General features: G+C 36.9%; 1 protein-coding gene across 1 annotated transcript in view; it reads right to left on the bottom strand.

The window, feature by feature from the left end:
* lingo1a (leucine rich repeat and Ig domain containing 1a) overlaps positions 1-20,965 on the bottom strand; it is a 341,266-nt gene that overhangs the window by 191,440 nt on the left and 128,861 nt on the right. The window contains exon 2 of the transcript XR_009825366.1: positions 14,132-14,278. The gene's annotated coding sequence lies outside the window, so the exon portion shown is untranslated. The remainder of the gene's footprint in view (positions 1-14,131; positions 14,279-20,965) is intronic.

The raw sequence follows: 20,965 nt of genomic DNA, 5'->3' as shown, positions 1-20,965 counted from the left end.
ATATAATTTATTTTTTAACACTTTAATGAGTAGGACCCTTTTGGTTCCCCAATAATTTTTGTGTGATTTGTTGTTAAGTGTCATCGCTGAAAAAATAATAATGAATTAAAATCAATGGTGTTATGAGTTATTGACCTTTTTAAGGCTCCAATTATTATATAATCTCAAATATTCCACTTAAAAATGTTATTGGGTGAAAATATTGCATATTTTGTGTTTTTTCCATGAAAAAACAGGGTTTTCTTTGACAAAAAGAGCATACGACTTAAATCCTTAAAAACGTTATATTGACAGACAGACCTAATGTTGATCTATGGATTTAAAACGTGAATAATAATAAAAATAATAATACTGAATAATGACACATTTTTTATATTTTTTTTAACAAAACCCTTTGGGGTCCCTGGGATCAAGCCTGAATGGAGGCCTAAATGTATATTTTGTATACATATTGTATTGGTTTTTAAAATAAAAAAATATCAAAATGGCCCCCGCTTGCTTTGATTTTTCAGTGTGCGGCCCTCATTGGAAAAAGTTTAGACACCCTTGGCATAAACAGTGGCCCACCTGCAAGTTCATGAATGAAACATTTTCACCGGCGCTGAGGTCACATGGTGCACGCCTACTTCGGCGCCGCGGTGTGCACGTTTCATAACAGGGCGCACGCTCAACAAACACTGGCATCAGGTCAAAAAATCAACCGGTCGGTGAGAATCAGGAGGCGGATGTAGAGCAGCGTCGGTTCGCGGCTACACTTCAACTTAATGGCAGAGCGGGGATGTCAGATTTCCATGCAGCAGGGAATCTAAATGTTGCAAAATGTACCCTGGGGTTCAATAAAAGAGATATCCACCTATCAAAAGGTGGACTTTCTTCCGTTGTGAGGGAAACATTTAGAATTAGAGCGATGTGCTATTTATCTCCACACTACCAGAATAAAAGCATACAGTAGTGCGACACACAAGAGTTTTCGCACTTTTTCCATTCGTGTGAAATGGTTTTTGTACTTTTTTTTTATCCAACGTGAATCCAAATTGATGCATGTTTTGTACTAAAACCAATTCATGTTTTTAGATTTTTTTTTAATGCAAAATAACAAAATGACAGTGTCTTTTTTAGCTGATCACCAGCGTGTTTACCGCAGCTGTGCAGCTAAAGATTGTACGCCCGTACAACTGCATGATTAATCCAAATCGAATTGACATGGAGGTTTTAATTAGTGCGGTAAAAAAACGCCAGAGACTGAGGTTTGTTTGTTTTTTGTTTTTTTTTTCCGGCAAACATAATTTTTGAGCCTCACATCAAACAGGAAACAGCAAAGTAGTCCCATCATAAAGAGATCCTTTGACTAACTTTTTTTTTGCAGTATTCCTTAAAACCAGAAAAGCACTTTTGGCATGGAGAGGATCTGAAATGGTTCTGTTGTAAAGATGATTTTTTTGTAATGGCTTTCTGCAAAAAATTCTACATTCTCCTGTTTTATAGAGCATCTTTGACTTGTATTTTTGCGCCTCTTAAAATTAGCGCGAAGGATCTTTGACTTGCCTTTTTGCAGAAGGTCTTTAGAAGCAGATGAAGACTCCTGTCTTATAGAGGATCTTTGACTCTTTATTTTGCCGAAGGTCTTCAGATGCAGCTGAAGACTCCTGTCATTTAGAAAATCTTTGACTAGTTTTTTTTTGCAGAATGTCTTTAGAAGCAGTTGAAGACTCCTGTCCAATAAAAGATCTTTGACTAGTTTTTTTTTTGCCAAAGGTCTTCAGAAGCAGCTGAAGACTCCTGTCTTATAGAGGATCTTTGACTCTTTTTTTTGCCGAAGGTCTTTAGAAGCAGCTGAAGACTCCTGTCTTATAGAGGATCTTTGACTCTTTTTTTTTTTTGCAGAAGGTCTTTAGAAGCAGCTGAAGACTCCTGTCTTATAGAGGATCGTTGACTAGTATTTGTGCACCTCTTAAAATTAGCGCAAAGGATCTTTGACTTGCTTTTTTGCAGGAGGTCTTAGAAGCAGCTGAAGACTCATGCCTTATAAAAGATCTTTAACTATTTTTTTTTTGCAGGAGGTATTTAGAAGCAGCTGAAGACTCCTGTCCAATAAAAGATCTTTGACTAGTTGTTTTTTTTGCCAAAGGTCTTCAGAAGCAGCTGAAGACTCCTGTCTTATAGAGGATCTTTGACTCTTTTTTTTGCAGATGGTCTTTAGAAGCAGCTGAAGACTCCTGTCTTAAAGAGGATCTTTCACTAGTTTTTGCATAAGGTCTTTAGAAGCACCTGGAGACTCCTGGCTTATACAGGATCTTTGACTAGTTTTTTTTTTTGCAGAAGGTCTTTAGAAGCAGCTGAAGACTCCTGTCTAATAGAGGATCTTTGACTATTTTTTTTTGCCAAAGGTCTTCAGAAGCAGCTGAAGACTCCTGTCATATAGAGGATCTTTGACTAGTTTTTTTTTTTTCAGAACGTCTTTAGAAGCAGCTGAAGACTCCTGTCTTATAGAGGATCTTTGACTCTTTTTTTTGCAGAAGGTCTTCAGAAGCAGCTGAAGACTCCTGTCTTATAGAGGATCTTTGACTCTTTTTTTGCTGAAGGTCTTTAGAAGCAGCTGAAGACTCCTGTCTTAAAGAGGATCTTTGACTAGTTTTTGCATAAGGTCTTTAGAAGCACCTGGAGACTCCTGTCTTATAGAGGATCTTTGACTCTTTTTTTTGCAGAAGGTCTTCAGAAGCAGCTGAAGACTCTTGTCTTATAGAGGATCTTTGACTCTTTTTTTGCCGAAGGTCTTTAGAAGCAGCTGAAGACTCCTGTCTTAAAGAGGATCTTTGACCAGTTTTTGCATAAGGTCTTTAGAAGCACATGGAGACTCCTGTCTTATACAGGATCTTTGACTATTTTTTTTGCCAAAGGTCTTCAGAAGCAGCTGAAGACTCCTGTTTTATAGAGGATCTTTGACTAGTTTGTTTTTTTGCAGAACGTCTTTAGAAGCAGCTGAAGACTCCTGTCTAATAGAGGATCTTTGACTAGTTTTTTTGCCAATGGTCTTCAGAAGCATTTTAAGACTCCTGTCTATAGTATATTTGACTTTTTTTTTTTTGCCAAAGGTCTTCAGACGCAGCTGAAGACTCCTGTCTAATAGAGGATCTTTGACTTTTTTTTTTTTTTCAGAACGTCTTTAGAAGCAGCTGAAGACTCCTGTCTTATAGAGGATCTTTGACTCTTTTTTTTGCAGAAGGTCTTCAGAAGCAGCTGAAGACTCCTGTCTTATAGAGGATCTTTGACTCTTTTTTTTGCCGAAGGTCTTTAGAAGCAGCTGAAGACTCCTGTCTTAAAGAGGATCTTTGACTAGTTTTTGCATAAGGTCTTTAGAAGCACCTGGAGACTCCTGTCTTATACAGGATCTTTGACTAGTTTTTTTTTGCAGAAGGTCTTTAGAAGCAGCTGAAGACTCCTGTCTAATAGAGGATCTTTGACTTTTTTTTTTTGCCAAAGGTCTTCAGAAGCAGCTGAAGACTCCTGTCTTATAGAGGATCTTTGACAAGTTTTTTGTTTTTTTTTCAGATTGTCTTTAGAAGCAGCTGAAGACTCCTGTCTTATAGAGGATCTTTGACTCTTTTTTTTGCCGATGGTCTTTAGAAGCAGCTGAAGACTCCTGTCTTAAAGAGGATCTTTCACTAGTTTTTGCATAAGGTCTTTAGAAGCACCTGGAGACTCCTGGCTTATACAGGATCTTTGACTAGTTTTTTTTTTTGCAGAAGGTCTTCAGAAGCAGCTGAAGACTCCTGTCTAATAGAGGATCTTTGACTAGTTTTTTTTCTTTTCAGAACGTCTTTAGAAGCAGCTGAAGACTCCTGTCTTATAGAGGATCTTTGACTCTTTTTTTTGCAGAAGGTCTTCAGAAGCAGCTGAAGACTCCTGTCTTATAGAGGATCTTTGACTCTTTTTTTGCTGAAGGTCTTTAGAAGCAGCTGAAGACTCCTGTCTTAAAGAGGATCTTTGACTAGTTTTTGCAAAAGGTCTTTAGAAGCACCTGGATACTCCTGTCTTATACAGGATCTTTGACTAGTTTTTTTTTGCCAAAGGTCTTCAGAAGCAGCTGAAGACTCATGTCTTATAGAGGATCTTTGACTAGTTTTTTTTTCTTTCCAGAACGTCTTTAGAAGCAGCTGAAGACTCCTGTCTTATAGAGGATCTTTGACTCTTTTTTTTGCAGAAGGTCTTCAGAAGCAGCTGAAGACTCTTGTCTTATAGAGGATCTTTGACTCTTTTTTTGCCGAAGGTCTTTAGAAGCAGCTGAAGACTCCTGTCTTAAAGAGGATCTTTGACCAGTTTTTGCATAAGGTCTTTAGAAGCACATGGAGACTCCTGTCTTATACAGGATCTTTGACTATTTTTTTTTGCCAAAGGTCTTCAGAAGCAGCTGAAGACTCCTGTTTTATAGAGGATCTTTGACTAGTTTGTTTTTTTGCAGAACGTCTTTAGAAGCAGCTGAAGACTCCTGTCTAATAGAGGATCTTTGACTAGTTTTTTTGCCAATGGTCTTCAGAAGCATTTTAAGACTCCTGTCTATAGTATATTTGACTATTTTTTTTTTGCCAAAGGTCTTCAGACGCAGCTGAAGACTCCTGTCTAATAGAAGATCTTTGACTAGTTTTTTTTTTTTTCAGAACGTCTTTAGAAGCAGCTGAAGACTCCTGTCTTATAGAGGATCTTTGACTCTTTTTTTTGCAGAAGGTCTTCAGAAGCAGCTGAAGACTCCTGTCTTATAGAGGATCTTTGACTCTTTTTTTTGCCGAAGGTCTTTAGAAGCAGCTGAAGACTCCTGTCTTAAAGAGGATCTTTGACTAGTTTTTGCATAAGGTCTTTAGAAGCACCTGGAGACTCCTGTCTTATACAGGATCTTTGACTAGTTTTTTTTTGCAGAAGGTCTTTAGAAGCAGCTGAAGACTCCTGTCTAATAGAGGATCTTTGACTTTTTTTTTTTGCCAAAGGTCTTCAGAAGCAGCTGAAGACTCCTGTCTTATAGAGGATCTTTGACAAGTTTTTTTTTTTTTTTCAGATTGTCTTTAGAAGCAGCTGAAGACTCCTGTCTTATAGAGGATCTTTGACTCTTTTTTTTGCAGAAGGTCTTCAGAAGCAGCTGAAGACTCCTGTCTTATAGAGGATCTTTGACTCTTTTTTTTGCATAAGGTCTTTAGAAGCAGCTGAAGACCCCTGTCTAATAGAGGATCTTTGACTATTTTTTTTGCCAAAGGTCTTCAGAAGCAGCTGAAGACTCCTGTTTTATAGAGGATCTTTGACTAGTCTTTTTTTTTTGCAGAACGTCTTTAGAAGCAGCTGAAGACTCCTGTCTAATAGAGGATCTTTGACTAGTTGTTTTGCCAATGGTCTTCAGAAGCATTTTAAGACTCCTGTCTATAGGATATTTGACTATTTTTTTTGCCAAAGGTCTTCAGAAGCAGCTGAAGACTCCTGTCTAATAGAGGATCTTTGATTAGTTTTTTTTTTCCAGAACGTCTTTAGAAGCAGCTGAAGACTCCTGTCTTATAGAGGATCTTTGACTCTTTTTTTTGCCGAAGGTCTTTAGAAGCAGCTGAAGACTCCTGTCTTAAAGAGGATATTTGACTAGTTTTTGCATAAGGTCTTTAGAAGCACCTGGAGACTCCTGTCTTATACAGGATCTTTGACTAGTTTTTTTTTGCAGAAGGTCTTTAGAAGCAGCTGAAGACTCCTGTCTAATAGAGGATCTTTGACTATTTTTTTTTGCCAAAGGTCTTCAGAAGCAGCTGAAGACTCCTGTCTTATAGAGGATCTTTGACAAGTTTTTTGTTTTTTTTCAGAACGTCTTTAGAAGCAGCTGGAGACTCCTGTCTTATAGAGGATCTTTGACTCTTTTTTTTGCAGAAGGTCTTCAGAAGCAGCTGAAGACTCCTGTCTTATAGAGGATCTTTGACCTTTTTTTGCCGAAGGTCTTTAGAAGCAGCTGAAGACTCCTGTCTTAAAGAGGATCTTTGACTAGTTGTTGCATAAGGTCTTTAGAAGCACCTAGAGACTCCTGTCTTATACAGGATCTTTGACTAGTTTTTTTTTTGCAGAAGGTCTTTAGACGCAGCTGAAGACCCCTGTCTAATAGAGGATCTTTGACTATTTTTTTTTTGCCAAAGGTCTTCAGAAGCAGCTGAAGACTCCTGTTTTATAGAGGATCTTTGACTAGTTTTTTTTTTTTTTCAGAACGTCTTTAGAAGCAGATGAAGACTCCTGTCTAATAGAGGATCTTTGACTAGTTTTTTTGACAATGGTCTTCAGAAGCATTTTAAGACTCCTGTCTATAGGATATTTGACTATTTTTTTTGCCAAAGGTCTTCAGAAGCAGCTGAAGACTCCTGTCTAATAGAGGATCTTTGATTAGTTTTTTTTTTCCCAGAACGTCTTTAGAAGCAGCTGTAGACTCCTGTCTTATAGAGGATCTTTGACTCTTTTTTTTTGCAGAAGGTCTTCAGAAGCAGCTGAAGACTCCTGTCTTATAGAGTATCCTTCATGTAAAAATATATAATTATTATTGTGTAATATCAATTGGATGGACATTATTTCTTATGGAACACATTGTGTCAATTTTCTTATGAGGTTTTGAAACTGTTTTTTTTTTCTACTTATTTATCATTGAGGTTTCATCAGTTTTTATTTATTGCGGTAAATAACCGTGAGAGGCTGAGGTTTTACTTTGTGCGTCGTGAGCGCATTTTTTTTTTAACGGTAGAAATAACCGAACCGAGTGACCCCTCTTTTTCAGTCATTCACAATCTTTGCCTTGGAGCGAATCGCCATTAAGAAGTGCTGCAGAGTGCGAAAAATGTGTCGCAAAATAATAATATAAAGCCAAATGTCTTCAGCTTCAAATCGGATGGGCAATATGAGCCCATCAACACGGACGGACGAGCGAGAATGCCTTCGGCCTCGTTTTTCCAACTGGGAAAAAATTACTTTTAGGTTGTTCAATATGTAAGGTAAATATTTTTTTATTTTTTTCCTAAATAATATTTTTATTTATTTAGGATAAAGTTATTTACCTTCCAATTACACTACAATGGTAAACAATTCTACAGTAATGAGAAATACAAGTTGATATATTTTTAAATGGTTACTTGCATTATTATTTTATTATATGATTACATTTAGAGATGTCCGATAAAAGCCATTAATGGATATTCCGATATTGTCCAACTCTTAATTACCGATTCCGACATCAACCGATACCGATATATATACAGTCATGGAATTAACACATTATTATGCCTAATTTTGTTGTGATGCCCCGCTGGATGCATTAAACCATGTAACAAGGTTTTCCAAAATAAATCAACTCAAGTTGTGTAAAAAAATGCCAACATGGCACTGCCATATTTATTATTGAAGTCACAAAGTGCATTATTTTTTTAACATGCCTCAAAACAGCAGCTTGGAATTTGGGACATGCTCTCCCTAAAAGAGCATGAGGAAGTTGAGGTGGGCGGGGTGGTGGGGGGTGTATATTGTAGCGTCCCGTAAGAGTTAGTGCTGCCAGGGGTTCTGGGTATTTGTTCTGTTGTGTTACGGTGCGGATGTTCTACCAAAATGTGTTTGTCATTCTTGTTTGGTTTGGGTTCACAGTATGGCACATATTTGTAACAGTGGTAAAGTTGTTTATACGGTCACCCTCAGTGTGACCTGTATGGCTGTTGACCAAGTATGCCTTGCATTTACTTGTGTGTGTGAAAAGCTGTAGATATTATGTGATTGGACCGGCACGCAAAGGCAGTGCCTTTAAGGTTTACGCCCGTGTACACAGCGGCGTTTTAAAAAGTCATACATTTTACTTTTTGAAACCGATAACGATAATTTCGAAACCGGTACCGATAATTTTCGATATTACATTTTAAAGCATTTATCGGCCGATAATATCGGCAGTCCGATATTATCGGACATCTCTAATTACATTACATTATGAACACTGTATAGTTTTTATCGATTATTTCTTCAGTTAAAGAGCATGATGTAGACAAAAGCTCTGCACTTGTTAAAGTAAATTAGTGCATATTGTTCCAATCTTTGGCTTCTTGAGACAAGAATATGTTGATTGACAGTCTAAAAGTAACATGTCTCCTTTCACTCTTTATTCCCGCACGTTTAAGCAATTTCATTTATGTGATATAAAAATCGCAAACGGAATCGCAAAATTTTGGAGAGAAAAATCGCAATTAAAAGTGTTATGTCTTAATGGTGTCTATCAAAGTGCAGGATTTTTTTTTTTTGTGGTCAAACCGATCTTTTTAATGTAGCGTAAAAAGTTTGGGGACCCTTGTCCTAGTGCGTCCATTTGCCAGCACAGACCCCACACGGTGCGCTAGGAATAGGTTTGCGTTTTTTTGGTATTATTCATTATCAATAGTGCTATTTCTATTGCTCCATTTGTAGTGTAATAATGCTCACTGTCATTTCTGTATTATTATTTATTTCACTAACTTCTTCTTTGCTATCACTTTTACCATCATATTTGTACATTTCCTATTTGCTGATGTTGCTCTATTGTTGTTGTTGTTGTTGTTGTTGTTGTTATTGTTGTGTTTGCTGTTGTTATTTTTGTCTCTCTGTCTTATCCCCCTCTTGTCCCCACGATTTCCCCCTATGTCTTCCTTTTTTTCTCTTTCTATCCCCTCCTGCACCAAATGATAATATAAATACATTTAATAAAATCAAATACAAATAAGGCAACAAGAGAAGTATCCCACACTTCTCTTTTGTAAAGTAAATGTGTACAACCGATACGGGCATCTGCATCAACTATATGATTTGCCTGAGAAACTGGACAGGACAAAAAAAAAAAAAAAAAAAAGGAATAGGTTTGCGGTAAAATGTCATATGAATCACCCTGCAATTCATTCATTGACATTTAACAATATATTTCTATGGGTTGTGTTCAGAACGCCGTAGGATACATGCGAGCATACATGTAATGGAAACATCCTCAAAGTTTTACACAGATGACGAACGGATCATTAAAAGCCTACTGAAATTAAATGTTTTTATTTAAACGGGGATAGCAGATCCATTCTATGTGTCATACTTGATCATTTCGCGATATTGCCATAGTTTTGCTGAAAGGATTTAGTAGAGAACAACGACGATAAAGGTCGCAACTTTTGGTCGCTGATAAAAAAAAGCCTTGCCTGTACCGGAAGTAGCGTGATGTCACCGGAGGAAGGACTCCTCACATTTTCCCATTGTTTACAATGCAGCGAGAGAGATTCGGACAGAGAAAGCGACGATTACCCCATTAATTTGAGCGAGGATGAAAGATTTGTGGATGAGGAAAGTGAGAGTGAAGGACTACAGTGCAGTGCAGGACATATCTTTTTTCGCTCTGACCGTAACTTAGGTACAAGGGTTCATTGGATTCCACACTTTCTCCTTTTTCTATTGTGGATCACGGATTTGTATTTCAAACCACCTCGGATACTATATCCTCTTGAAAATGAGAGTCGAGAACGCGAAATGGACATTCACAGTGACTTTTATCTCCACGACAATACATCGGCGAAGCTCTTTAGCTACTGAGCTAACGTGATCGCATCGGGCTCAAATGCAGATAGAAACAAAATAAATAAATCCCTGACTGGAAGGATAGACAGAAGATCAACAATACTATTAAACCGTGGACCTGTAAATACACGGTTAATAATTCCCAGCTTGGCGAAGCTTAACAATGCTGTTGCTAACGACACCATTGAAGCTAACTTAGCAACGGGACCTCACAGAGCTATGCTAAAAACATTAGCGCTCCACCTACGCCAGCCAGCCCTCATCTGCTCATCAACACCCGTGCTCACCTGCGTTCCAGCGATCGACGGAAGGACGAAGGACTTCACCCGATCATCCGCGCGGTCGGCGGCTAGCGTCGGCTAGCGCGTCTGCTATCCAAGTCAAAGTCCTCCTGGTTGTGTTGCTACAGCCAGCCGCTAATACACCGATCCCACCTACAACTTTCTTCTTTGCAGTCTTCATTGTTCATTAAACCAATTGAAAAAGATTCACCAACACAGATGTCCAGAATACTGTGGAATTTTGAGATGAAAACAGAGCTTTTTTGTATTGGATTCAATGGGGTACCAATACTTCCGTTTAACTAGTGACGTCACACGCATACGTCATCATATCTAGACGTTTTCAACCGGAAGTTTAGCGGGAAGTTTAAAATTGCACTTTATAAGTTAACCCGGCCGTATTGGCATGTGTTGCAATGTTAAGATTTCATCATTGATATATAAACTATCAGATTGCGTGGTCGGTAGTAGTGGGTTTCAGTAGGCCTTTAATTCCTCACCCCTGCAAAGACATTTTGCATGAGGTTTTTCAACTTGCTGAAATCTTGCAAGGAAAGCACCTTCGTCACCTCTCACCCGTTTGTCATTGATATTCCATTCACTCCATTAAGCCCCGGGAAGCCATTTTTATCCAGATTCGCCCGTCCTCATTACCCTAATTTTCCACTGCGCCTTTGTTTGATTAATGCCTGCATTGTTCACCTTGTTTCTGCAGCCTCTCAAACGCCGCGCGCGCTGATTGCCGGGTTTCTATAGGCAACCTTCTTTCCGGCGCAGCTCAGCTATGACCCCGTAAAGGCGAGAAAAGCAAGGACAAAGCAAAAAGAAGACCGTATTAGGTCGGTGCGCCGCGGAAATATGTCCAGTGGACTGTGACTATCTCCCTGCGGACGGCCGAGACATTTTCTCTCTCCGAGGGGACGAGCGTTACGGTGGCAAAGTGCCATCACTTCAGCTCCTTTGCGCCAATGGCTGCAAAATGGCCAATTTCCTGTCCGGGGTGTGTGTTTTCACGTTTTTATCATCCCCACCGTCGTAGTTATTTAGCCGCACTTAGGGCCATCAGTCATCGGAGCCGCGTCCAGCGGAGGCCGACGTGCAGTAAAACTGACGGACGGCCTTGCGCATGACTGAAGATGTATGAGACAGGAACAAGAGCAAGACAGTCCCTTTTTTTTTATATATATCATTATATTTCTAGTACCATCGTATGGTCAGAGGGTGGGAGCCATGTTTCTGACAACGAAGAACCGCTTGGATGGGTTGTGTTCCTCTTTGAGGCACGTCAGCTTCTGGCTCGTGTTTGAAATAAGGATGGGCATCGTTTACATTTCAACGAGTACCAAATCGGTACTTTTAGAAGGATGCCAAGTACTTAAAAAATGCACACAACAAGTATTGCAGCAACACAGAACATAGAAAATGTCAAAAAAAAACAACTTGCTTGGTTTTCAAAATATGGTTTTAAATGAGCTGTAAGCCATAATTGTCACAATGATATCAAAAGAGGGCTTGAAATATCCGTAGTTGCATGTTGTGTGCCTGTTTTAATTATTAGTTTATAATTGTAAATTTAATTGCTGGAATAAAGGAACCTTTAAATGATATTCTAAATTCATGAGTTTTACCTGTACAGTATAACGTAAAAAAGATACATATACATATATATATATATATATATATATATATATATATATATATATATATATATATATATATATATATATATATATATATATATATATATATATATATATATGTATCTTTTTTACGTTATACTGTACAGGTAAAACTCATGAATTTAGAATATCATTCAAAGGTTCCTTTATTCCAGCAATTAAATTGAGATATATATATATATATATATATATATATATATATATATATATATATATATATATATATATATATATATATATATATATATATATATATATATATATATATATATATACATACATACATACATACATATATATGTGTATACATACATATATATGTGTATATATATATATATATATATATATACATATGTACACAATATATATATATATATATATACATACATACATACATACATACATACATACATACATGCATATATATATATATATATATATATATATATATATATATATATATATATATATATATATATATATATATATATATATATATATATATATATATATATATATATACCTGTATGTATATATATATATATATGTAGATATGTACACAATATATATATATATATATATATATATATATATATATATATATACAAACCCCGTTTCCATATGAGTTGGGAAATTGTGTTAGATGTAAATATAAACGGAATACAATGATTTGCAAATCCTTTTCAACCCATATTCAATTGAATGCACTACAAAGACAAGATATTTGTTGTTCAAACTCATAAAATGTATTTATTTTTTGCAAATAATAATTAACTTAGAATTTCATGGCTGCAACATGTGCCAAAGTAGTTGGGAAAGGGCATGTTCACCACTGTGTTACATGGCCTTTCCTTTTAACAACACTCAGTAAACCTTTGGGAACTGAGGAGACACATTTTTTAAGCTTCTCAGGTGGAATTTTTTCCCATTCTTGCTTGATGTACAGCTTAAGTTGTTCAACAGTCCGGGGGTCCCCGTTGTGGTATTTTAGGCTTCATAATGCGCCACACATTTTCAATGGGAGACAGGTCTGGACTACAGGCAGGCCAGTCTAGTACCCGCACTCTTTTACTATGAAGCCACGTTGATGTAACACGTGGCTTGGCATTGTCTTGCTGAAATAAGCAGGGGCGTCCATGGTAACGTTGCTTGGATGGCAACATATGTTGCTCCAAAACCTGTATGTACCTTTCAGCATTAATGGCGCCTTCACAGATGTGTAAGTTACCCATGTCTTGGGCACTAATACAAAGAGGAAAAGAACCATCCGGATTGTTACACCCCCATACCATCCGTGATGGTATGGGGGTGTAACAATCCGGATGGTTCTTTTCCTCTTTGGTCCGGAGGACACAACGTCCACAGTTTCCAAAAACAATTTTAAATGTGGACTCGTCAGACCACAGAACACTTTTCCACTTTGTATCAGTCCATCTTAGATGAGCTCAGGCCCAGCAAAGCCGACGGCGTTTCTGGGTGTTGTTAATAAACGGTTTTCGCCTTGCATAGGAGAGTTTTAACTTGCACTTACAGATGTAGCGACCAACTGTAGTTACTGACAGTGGGTTTCTGAAGTGTTCCCGAGCCAGTGTGGTGATATCCTTTACACACTGATGTCGCTTGTTGATGCAGTACAGCCTGAGTGATCCAAGGTCACGGGCTTAGTTGCTTACGTGCAGTGATTTCTCCAGATTCTCTGAACCCTTTGATGATATTACGGACCGTAGATGGTGAAATCCCTAAATTCCTTGCAATTGCTTGTTGAGAAAGGTTTTTCTTAACCTGTTCAACAATTTGCTCACGCATTTGTTGACAACCCTCGCCCCATCCTTGTTTGTGAATGACTGAGCATTTCATGGAATCTACTTTTATACCCAATCATGGCACCCACCTGTTCCCAATTAGCCTGCACACCTGTGGGATGTTCCAAATAAGTGTTTGATGAGCATTCCTCAACTTTATCAGTATTTATTGCCACCTTTCCCAACTTCTTTGTCACCGGTTGCTGGCATCAAATTCTAAAGTTAATGATTATTTGCAAAAAAAAAAAGTTTATCATTTTGAATATCAAATATGTTGTCTTTGTAGCATATTCAACTGCATATGGGTTGAAAATGATTTGCAAATCATTGTATTCCGTTTATATTTACATCTAACACAATTTCCCAACTCATATGGAAACGGGGTTTGTATATATACATTGTATATATGTACGTATATATATATATATATATATACAATTTAATTTCACAACTAATTAAACTACTCACAAAATGTTAGGGATATTTGACTTTGAGTGAAATTTAAGGATGATCCTAAAGCTCAGGTGGCACAAATTGCACAAAATATTGCAGTTGGTTCGGACATCAAAGTTAATGGAAGCTATGAATAAAATGGAGCAAGTAGACATTGGACTAGCGAGTATGCTAGTTGCTAATCACAATTCCCAAAATTGTAAAATCAGCATTGTCAGGCCACAACAATACCATTGTGTGTCATAATTCACCAAAAAAACGACCAGAAAACACTCACGCAAAGAGTCGATATCAGATCCAAAATGGCGGCATTAATTCAATTTACAGCTGAAGTGGAGCGTTGTTTACTTACTGGAAGTAAGTGTCGGGCCTGCTGGTTCTAAAGCGCCGCTGCTGCAGCTCACAGCGCAGGGGAGGAGAGGCAGGTGATGATGTGAGGCGGGGTCCCCTTAATCCGCATCCCCCCGTGGTCTCACGGGCTCTCCCAGCGTCGAGATACCTGCAAAACAACACGCAACATTACATCCTACACACCTTTCAGGGACTGTTTATTTATTGATTTGAATTAGGACAATGCATATTCATCAACATAGAGCAACGATGTAAATATGCCGGAGTTAGCACAATAGCTAATTTCCATCCATTGTCCTAAGGCAGGCTAAGACAGTAAGCATTCAACAGGTCATGATACAAAATAATACAAAAATCACAAAAAAGTAGTTGCACAAACCATAACATTTTACATTGAAAAATGTAATTGTCCCGTATTTAGAGACACAAGTACAGGTTTCGTATTGAGTTGTTAAGGGACACTTTCCTGTGAGAATAAAAAAAATATATCAAAAATTCCATTGAATGACAAATGCTTCACAACAGTCTTCCACAGACTAAGCTAATCGATGCCAGAGTGCCTGATCGTTCACCTGTCAAACTCATTGCAGATTGACTTTTCTGCCATCTGGGAATTAGCTTTGCCTTGACAGTCAATCACTCTGCCTCAACTCGGCGGCAGCTAGCTAGCTAGATATAACTGCCGCGTTTTTGGCAACCGGGACTCCAAATGTGACTTTCCAAATGGGAGAAATTAGGAAAGTTTAATGATCGCTTTTGTACGGCGGGGAAGCTACGTGCGGCTATCGGGCCTGAGCTACGTGCTAGCTTAGCTACTCTACTAGTTAGCAACTCTGCTCTCTTGTCCTCAAAACACTTGTTGTTTAATTAAGTTGTTAAACACAGTTTTATGATAATGACACCACACTTTATGATAGTGACGCTACACTTTATGATAGTGACACTTCAAAGCACTACAACAATTAGTTGGTGATACAGTAACTCACCAAAGGGTCAAATAATATTTGCTTCAACTCTTAATATTTTTATAAGTGTTCAATATATATATATATAATATATACAATGACCACACCGCTGAAGTAATGACGCTTGTCCCATATATATATATACTGTACAGATTATATATATATATATATATATATATATATATATATATATATATATATATATATATATATATATATATATATATATATATATATATATATATATATATATATATATATACAGATTATATATATAAATATATATATATATATATATATATATATATATATATATATATATATACAGATTATGTATATAAATATATATATATATATATATATATATACAGATTATATATATAAATATATATATATATATATATATATATATATATATATATATATATATATATATATATATATATATATATACAGATTATATATATAAATATATATATATACAGATTATATATATAAATATATATATATATATATATATATATATATATATATATATATATATATATATATATATATATATATATATATATATATATATATACAGATTATATATATAAATATATATATATATATATATATATATATATATATATATATATATATATATATATATATATATATATATATATATATATATATATATATATGTATATATATATATATATATATATATATATATACACACACCTTTGGGATGAATTAGAACGGAGACTGAGAGCCAGGCCTTCTCGACCAACATCAGTGTGTGACCTCACCAATGCGCTTTTGGAAGAATGGTCGAAAACTCCTATAAGCACACTCCGCAACCTTGTGGACAGCCTTCCCAGAAGAGTTGAAGCTGTAATAGCTGGAAAAGGTGGACCCACATCATATTGAACCCTATGGGTTAGGAATGGGATGGCACTTCAAGTTCATATGTAAGTCAAGGCAGGTGGCCAAATACTTTTGGCAATATAGTGTGTATTCTGAAGTATTGGCCAACAATGTCATTTACAGCTGTAGATTGGCTCTTGTGGCCGAAGTAGGTATTACACCGCAGTAATAATGTGTGTTTGCAGCCAATGCTAAACATTGTGGTGCGATGTGACATTAGAGCCGCAGCACAGATGCTAGCGTAGTTCTGCAGCCAGATATCATGCTCTGAAAAGTAATTGTTGTGCCACTAATGAGGCAGATGAGGGCTGGGACATCTTGCCCAGGAAGAAAAAAAAGAAAAAAAAGGGTGTCTCTATTAGTGGCGGCAAATTACTCACACGCAGATGTTCCAACACTTAGTTTTACAACTCGGAGCTGGCGAAGAAAGAAAAAAAAAAAACAGAAGTTCATGCCTTTGTTGAAATAAACCGAGGGGCTTTGACAGAAATCTGTTTGCATCATTGGAAAGGGGATTGTATTTCGCAACAGCCCCCCCCCCCTCCCCACCCCTCCCCCCGGCCCCCCGTGAGGAATGAATGATTCAACCGTGGCCGTGTCCAAGCCCCCTCCTCGCAACAACATATTTTTACATTTCCAAAGCGTGAATCGTCTCACACCCGCAGAGAGACAAGTGGGGCATGTGCGTATTGTTGGCGTCAAGTTGATACGGGAGCGAGGAAGACGTTTCAACGCCGTGTTCGCCAACTGATAGCATGCAACGTGTGAGCACTATCGTTTTTTGCACCTTCTAGTCATCTCTTATCTCTCGTTTCAGGGTGGAAATCAAAAACAAAGATGCTCCATTCTCATTGATGTACAGACATTTATGGGGCCCCCTATTGGTTGTGGTCAAAATGCTTTGGAAGACATGCTAGCATATATGCAATACGCATATCCTCCAAAGACATGCACCTGGGGATAGGTTGATTGGCAACATTAAATTGGCCCTAGTGTGTGAATGTTGTCTGTCTATCTGTGTTGGCCCTGTGATAAGGTGGCGACTTGTCCAGGGTGTACACCGCCTTCCGCCCGAATGCAGCTGGGATAGGCTCCAGCGACCCCGAAAGGCACAAGCGGTAGAAAATGGATGGATGGATATCATCGCAGTTTGGTCGTCATTAGACAAATAGACAACTAGTTGCTACAGTAAGTCTTGAAGATGTATGTACAACAATCCCATTTTACACACGTGCTTTTTTAATTATTTTTTTTATTTTGCCAATCGTTCACAATCATTATGAAAGACCTGTATTTTTTGTTTTTTTTAATGCATTCTAACTCGTGAATAAACATAAATAAAAGTCCCTTCACAGCGGAGCCAAAGGGAGGTCCTCTATTCTGCCCACAAAACCCCCCAAAAAACATCCAAAAACCACCAACAGTACCCCATTTAAATTTTGTGACTCGAATATTAACTAAGTATTGGTAATATTGTTATTATAAGCGCTAACGCAGACGGACTCATGATCACGAGCTTGTGTGCCAATGTTGACATCATCGACTGATCGGCTGCTTCCTCGTTTCCTTGCTCGTCAAACTTTATCCTCGATCATAATCATGCCTCTCGCCTGGATAGTAGAAGGATGAGGACGTATTCCGACGAGTTGGCAAACTTTGACAGCCAATTTAGACCCGGTAAGACGCTTGGTTCCACCCTCCTTTTCTTTGCGAGGATCATTTTTCATCTAAATGGGAATATGTGAACGACTCTGTCAGTCGGTCCCAATGACAGCAGACATTGTACAGTAAGTGATCTCGCATAATGATTGTTGGCTCTCATAAAGTCCGCAGTGAGCAGTAATTAGGAAAATATATATATATATATATATATATATATATATATATATATATATATATATATATATATATATATATATATATATATATATATATTTATATATATAATCTGTATATATATATATATATATATATATATATATATATATATATATATATATATATATATATAAGGACTCTATGTTAGCTATTTGTTTATGATCTAAAATGCATAAAAAAGTCAAACATATGTGTTCTTGTCTTACATAAGGATTGTGAATAATAAGCAGCACATCTCTTTCAATTTTTCCATATTTCCAGTATGACTGGTCTAATAATGTGGTCAGAGTTCAGAAGTGTTACTACACTGACGTAAAATATACGGAAATTGCCAAACATAGCGGAATATTCAAAATGGCCATTTTGTGATGATTAGACGGTTTTTTCGCATACTTTCCGGATTGTAAATATAACTGGATATTGTTTAATAAATACAATGAAACACAATTAAGTGTATAACGTCAACTTGTTTTTCCACTCCATTGGTACTTTAATCTTTGTTGTTATTGTTTACAAACTCAGGAAATAAGTCCTGAGTTTGAGTCACAGGGGGACTTAAGGGCAAAACGCAAAGGATTTCAAATCGGAGCAAATAGTAGGAAATCATTTAAATATTTAATTGATATTGTTATTATCGCCATTCTGTTTTTTTTTTGTCTGATTATAATTGTGATCAAAAATTGAAAGTAACCAGCTATTAAAGGTCATTTAGCAAGTAGATTTATGATAGTTTTGAGAAAATGCATAACATGATATGTTATTGCATGTGTCAGCAGCAAAATTAGTGGCTTCAAAACCTGATTTGAAATGGTTCTATTAACATTTATATGTCAAATAATTTATTGTGATATATACCTAGGCTACAATATATATTGCCAAATAGATTGTATAGGCCATATCACCCTACCTGAACATCGATTTAAGAGTTAGCTTAGGCATACCCGTTAACCATCCAGATTGCCCCGCGAAACTACCGTTCACATATTTGAAATATGGCAAAGAAAAGGGCCATATCAGATATTGCAGCAGCAGAGCCTGTAGCTTGTAAAGCCAGGCCTTCAAAATAAAATAATGCGGATAAAAGCACATTTTCACAACAGTAGAAAAGGGGTGTGAATCTTTGGGCACTTAACAATTCGATCCCATTCCTAAAGTGACGTTTCGATTCAGAATCGATTCTCCGTGATTCTCATGTCAAACTGATTCTCGCAATGTATTATTTGATTATGGTTAACATTTCTCATATCAGGTTACAGGTTAGAAAAGCTTTTTGTAGGTTACATGGAAAGAGTATTTAAAAAATATACAGTACAGGCCAAAAGTTTGGACACACCTTCTCATTTTAGTGGGTTTTCTCTATTTTCAGGACTATTTACCTCAGGGGTCCCCAAAATGTTTGACTCAGGGGTCGCATTGGGTTACAAAAATCTGGCTGGGAACCGGGCTGTCGCGGGTTTCCCTGCTCTTAAGGGGATTTTATTATATACACTACCGTTCAAAAGTTTGGGGTCACCCAAACAATTTTGTAGAATAGCCTTCATTTCTAAGAACAAGAATAGACTGTCGAGTTTCAGATGAAAGTTCTCTTTTTCTGGCCATTTTGAGCGTTTAATTGACCCCACAAATGTGATGCTCCAGAAACTCAATCTGCTCAAAGGAAGGACAGTTTTGTAGCTTCTGTAACGAGCTAAACTGTTTTCAGATGTGTGAACATGATTGCACAAGGGTTTTCTAATCATCAATTAGCCTTCTGAGCCAATGAGCAAACACATTGTACCATTAGAACACTGGAGCGATAGTTGCTGGAAATGGGCCTCTATACACCCATGTAGATATTGCACCAAAAACCAGACATTTGCAGATAGAATAGTCATTTACCACATTAGCAATGTATAGAGTGTATTTCTTTAAAGTTAAGACTAGTTTAAAGTTATCTTCATTGAAAAGTACAGTGCTTTTCCTTCAAAAATAAGGACATTTCAATGTGACCCCAAACTTTTGAACGGTAGTATATATATATATATATATATATATATATATATATATATATATATATATATATATATATATATATATATATATATATATATATATATATCAAGGGTTGGAATTGGGGGTTAAATCACCAAAAATGATTCCCGGGCGCGGCTACGCTGCTGCCCACTGCTCCCCTCACCTCCCAGGGGGTGATCAAGGGGATGGGTCAAATGCAGAGGACAAATTTCACCACACCTAGTGTGTGTGTGACAATCATTGGTACTTTAACTTTAACTTTAACTTAATATATATATATATATATACATACATACATACATACATACATACATACATACATACATACATACATACATACATACATACATACATATATATAATATTATATAAATTATAAAATCCTCTGAAGAGCAGGGAAACCTGCGAAACAGGCTTGTAGGGATGAAATGGCCTCTGTGTAGAGTAACAAGCGGTAGAAAAGTTTTTTTTTGTTTTTTTTTAACTTGGGACTTCCCGCAGGCCGGATTTTGGCCGCCATTTGGGAACCTCTGATTTACATTGGAGATTGTCAACTATGACACCTGTGAAGTGAAAACCACTTCAGGTGACTACCTCTTGAAGCTCATCGAGAGAATGCCAAGAGTGTGCAAAGCAGTAATCAGAGCAAATGGTGGCTACTTTGAAGAAAGTAGAATATAAAACATGTTTTCAGTACATAACTCCACATGTGTTCACTTGAGTTTCCAATCATTTCTACAACTCTTATTTTTTTGCGATAGAGTGATTGGAGCACATAATTGTTGGTCACAAAAAACATTCATGAAGTTTGGTTCTTTTATGAATTTATTATGGGTCTACTGAAAATGTGAGCAAATCTGCTGGGTCAAAAGTATACATACAGCAATGTTAATATTTGGTTACATGTCCCTTGGCAAGTTTCACTGCAATAAGGCGCTTTTGGTAGCCATCCACAAGCTTCTGCTTGAATTTTTGACCACTCCTCTTGACAAAATTTGTGCAGTTCAGCTAAATGTGTTGGTTTTCTGACATGGACTTGTTTCTTCAGCATTGTCCACACGTTT

This window comes from Entelurus aequoreus, linkage group LG03, assembly GCF_033978785.1.
Source record: "Entelurus aequoreus isolate RoL-2023_Sb linkage group LG03, RoL_Eaeq_v1.1, whole genome shotgun sequence".
NCBI classification, from domain to species: domain Eukaryota; kingdom Metazoa; phylum Chordata; class Actinopteri; order Syngnathiformes; family Syngnathidae; genus Entelurus; species Entelurus aequoreus.
The sequence above is the reverse complement of the archived record's forward strand: the minus strand, read 5'-3'. Positions and strand labels throughout refer to the sequence as shown.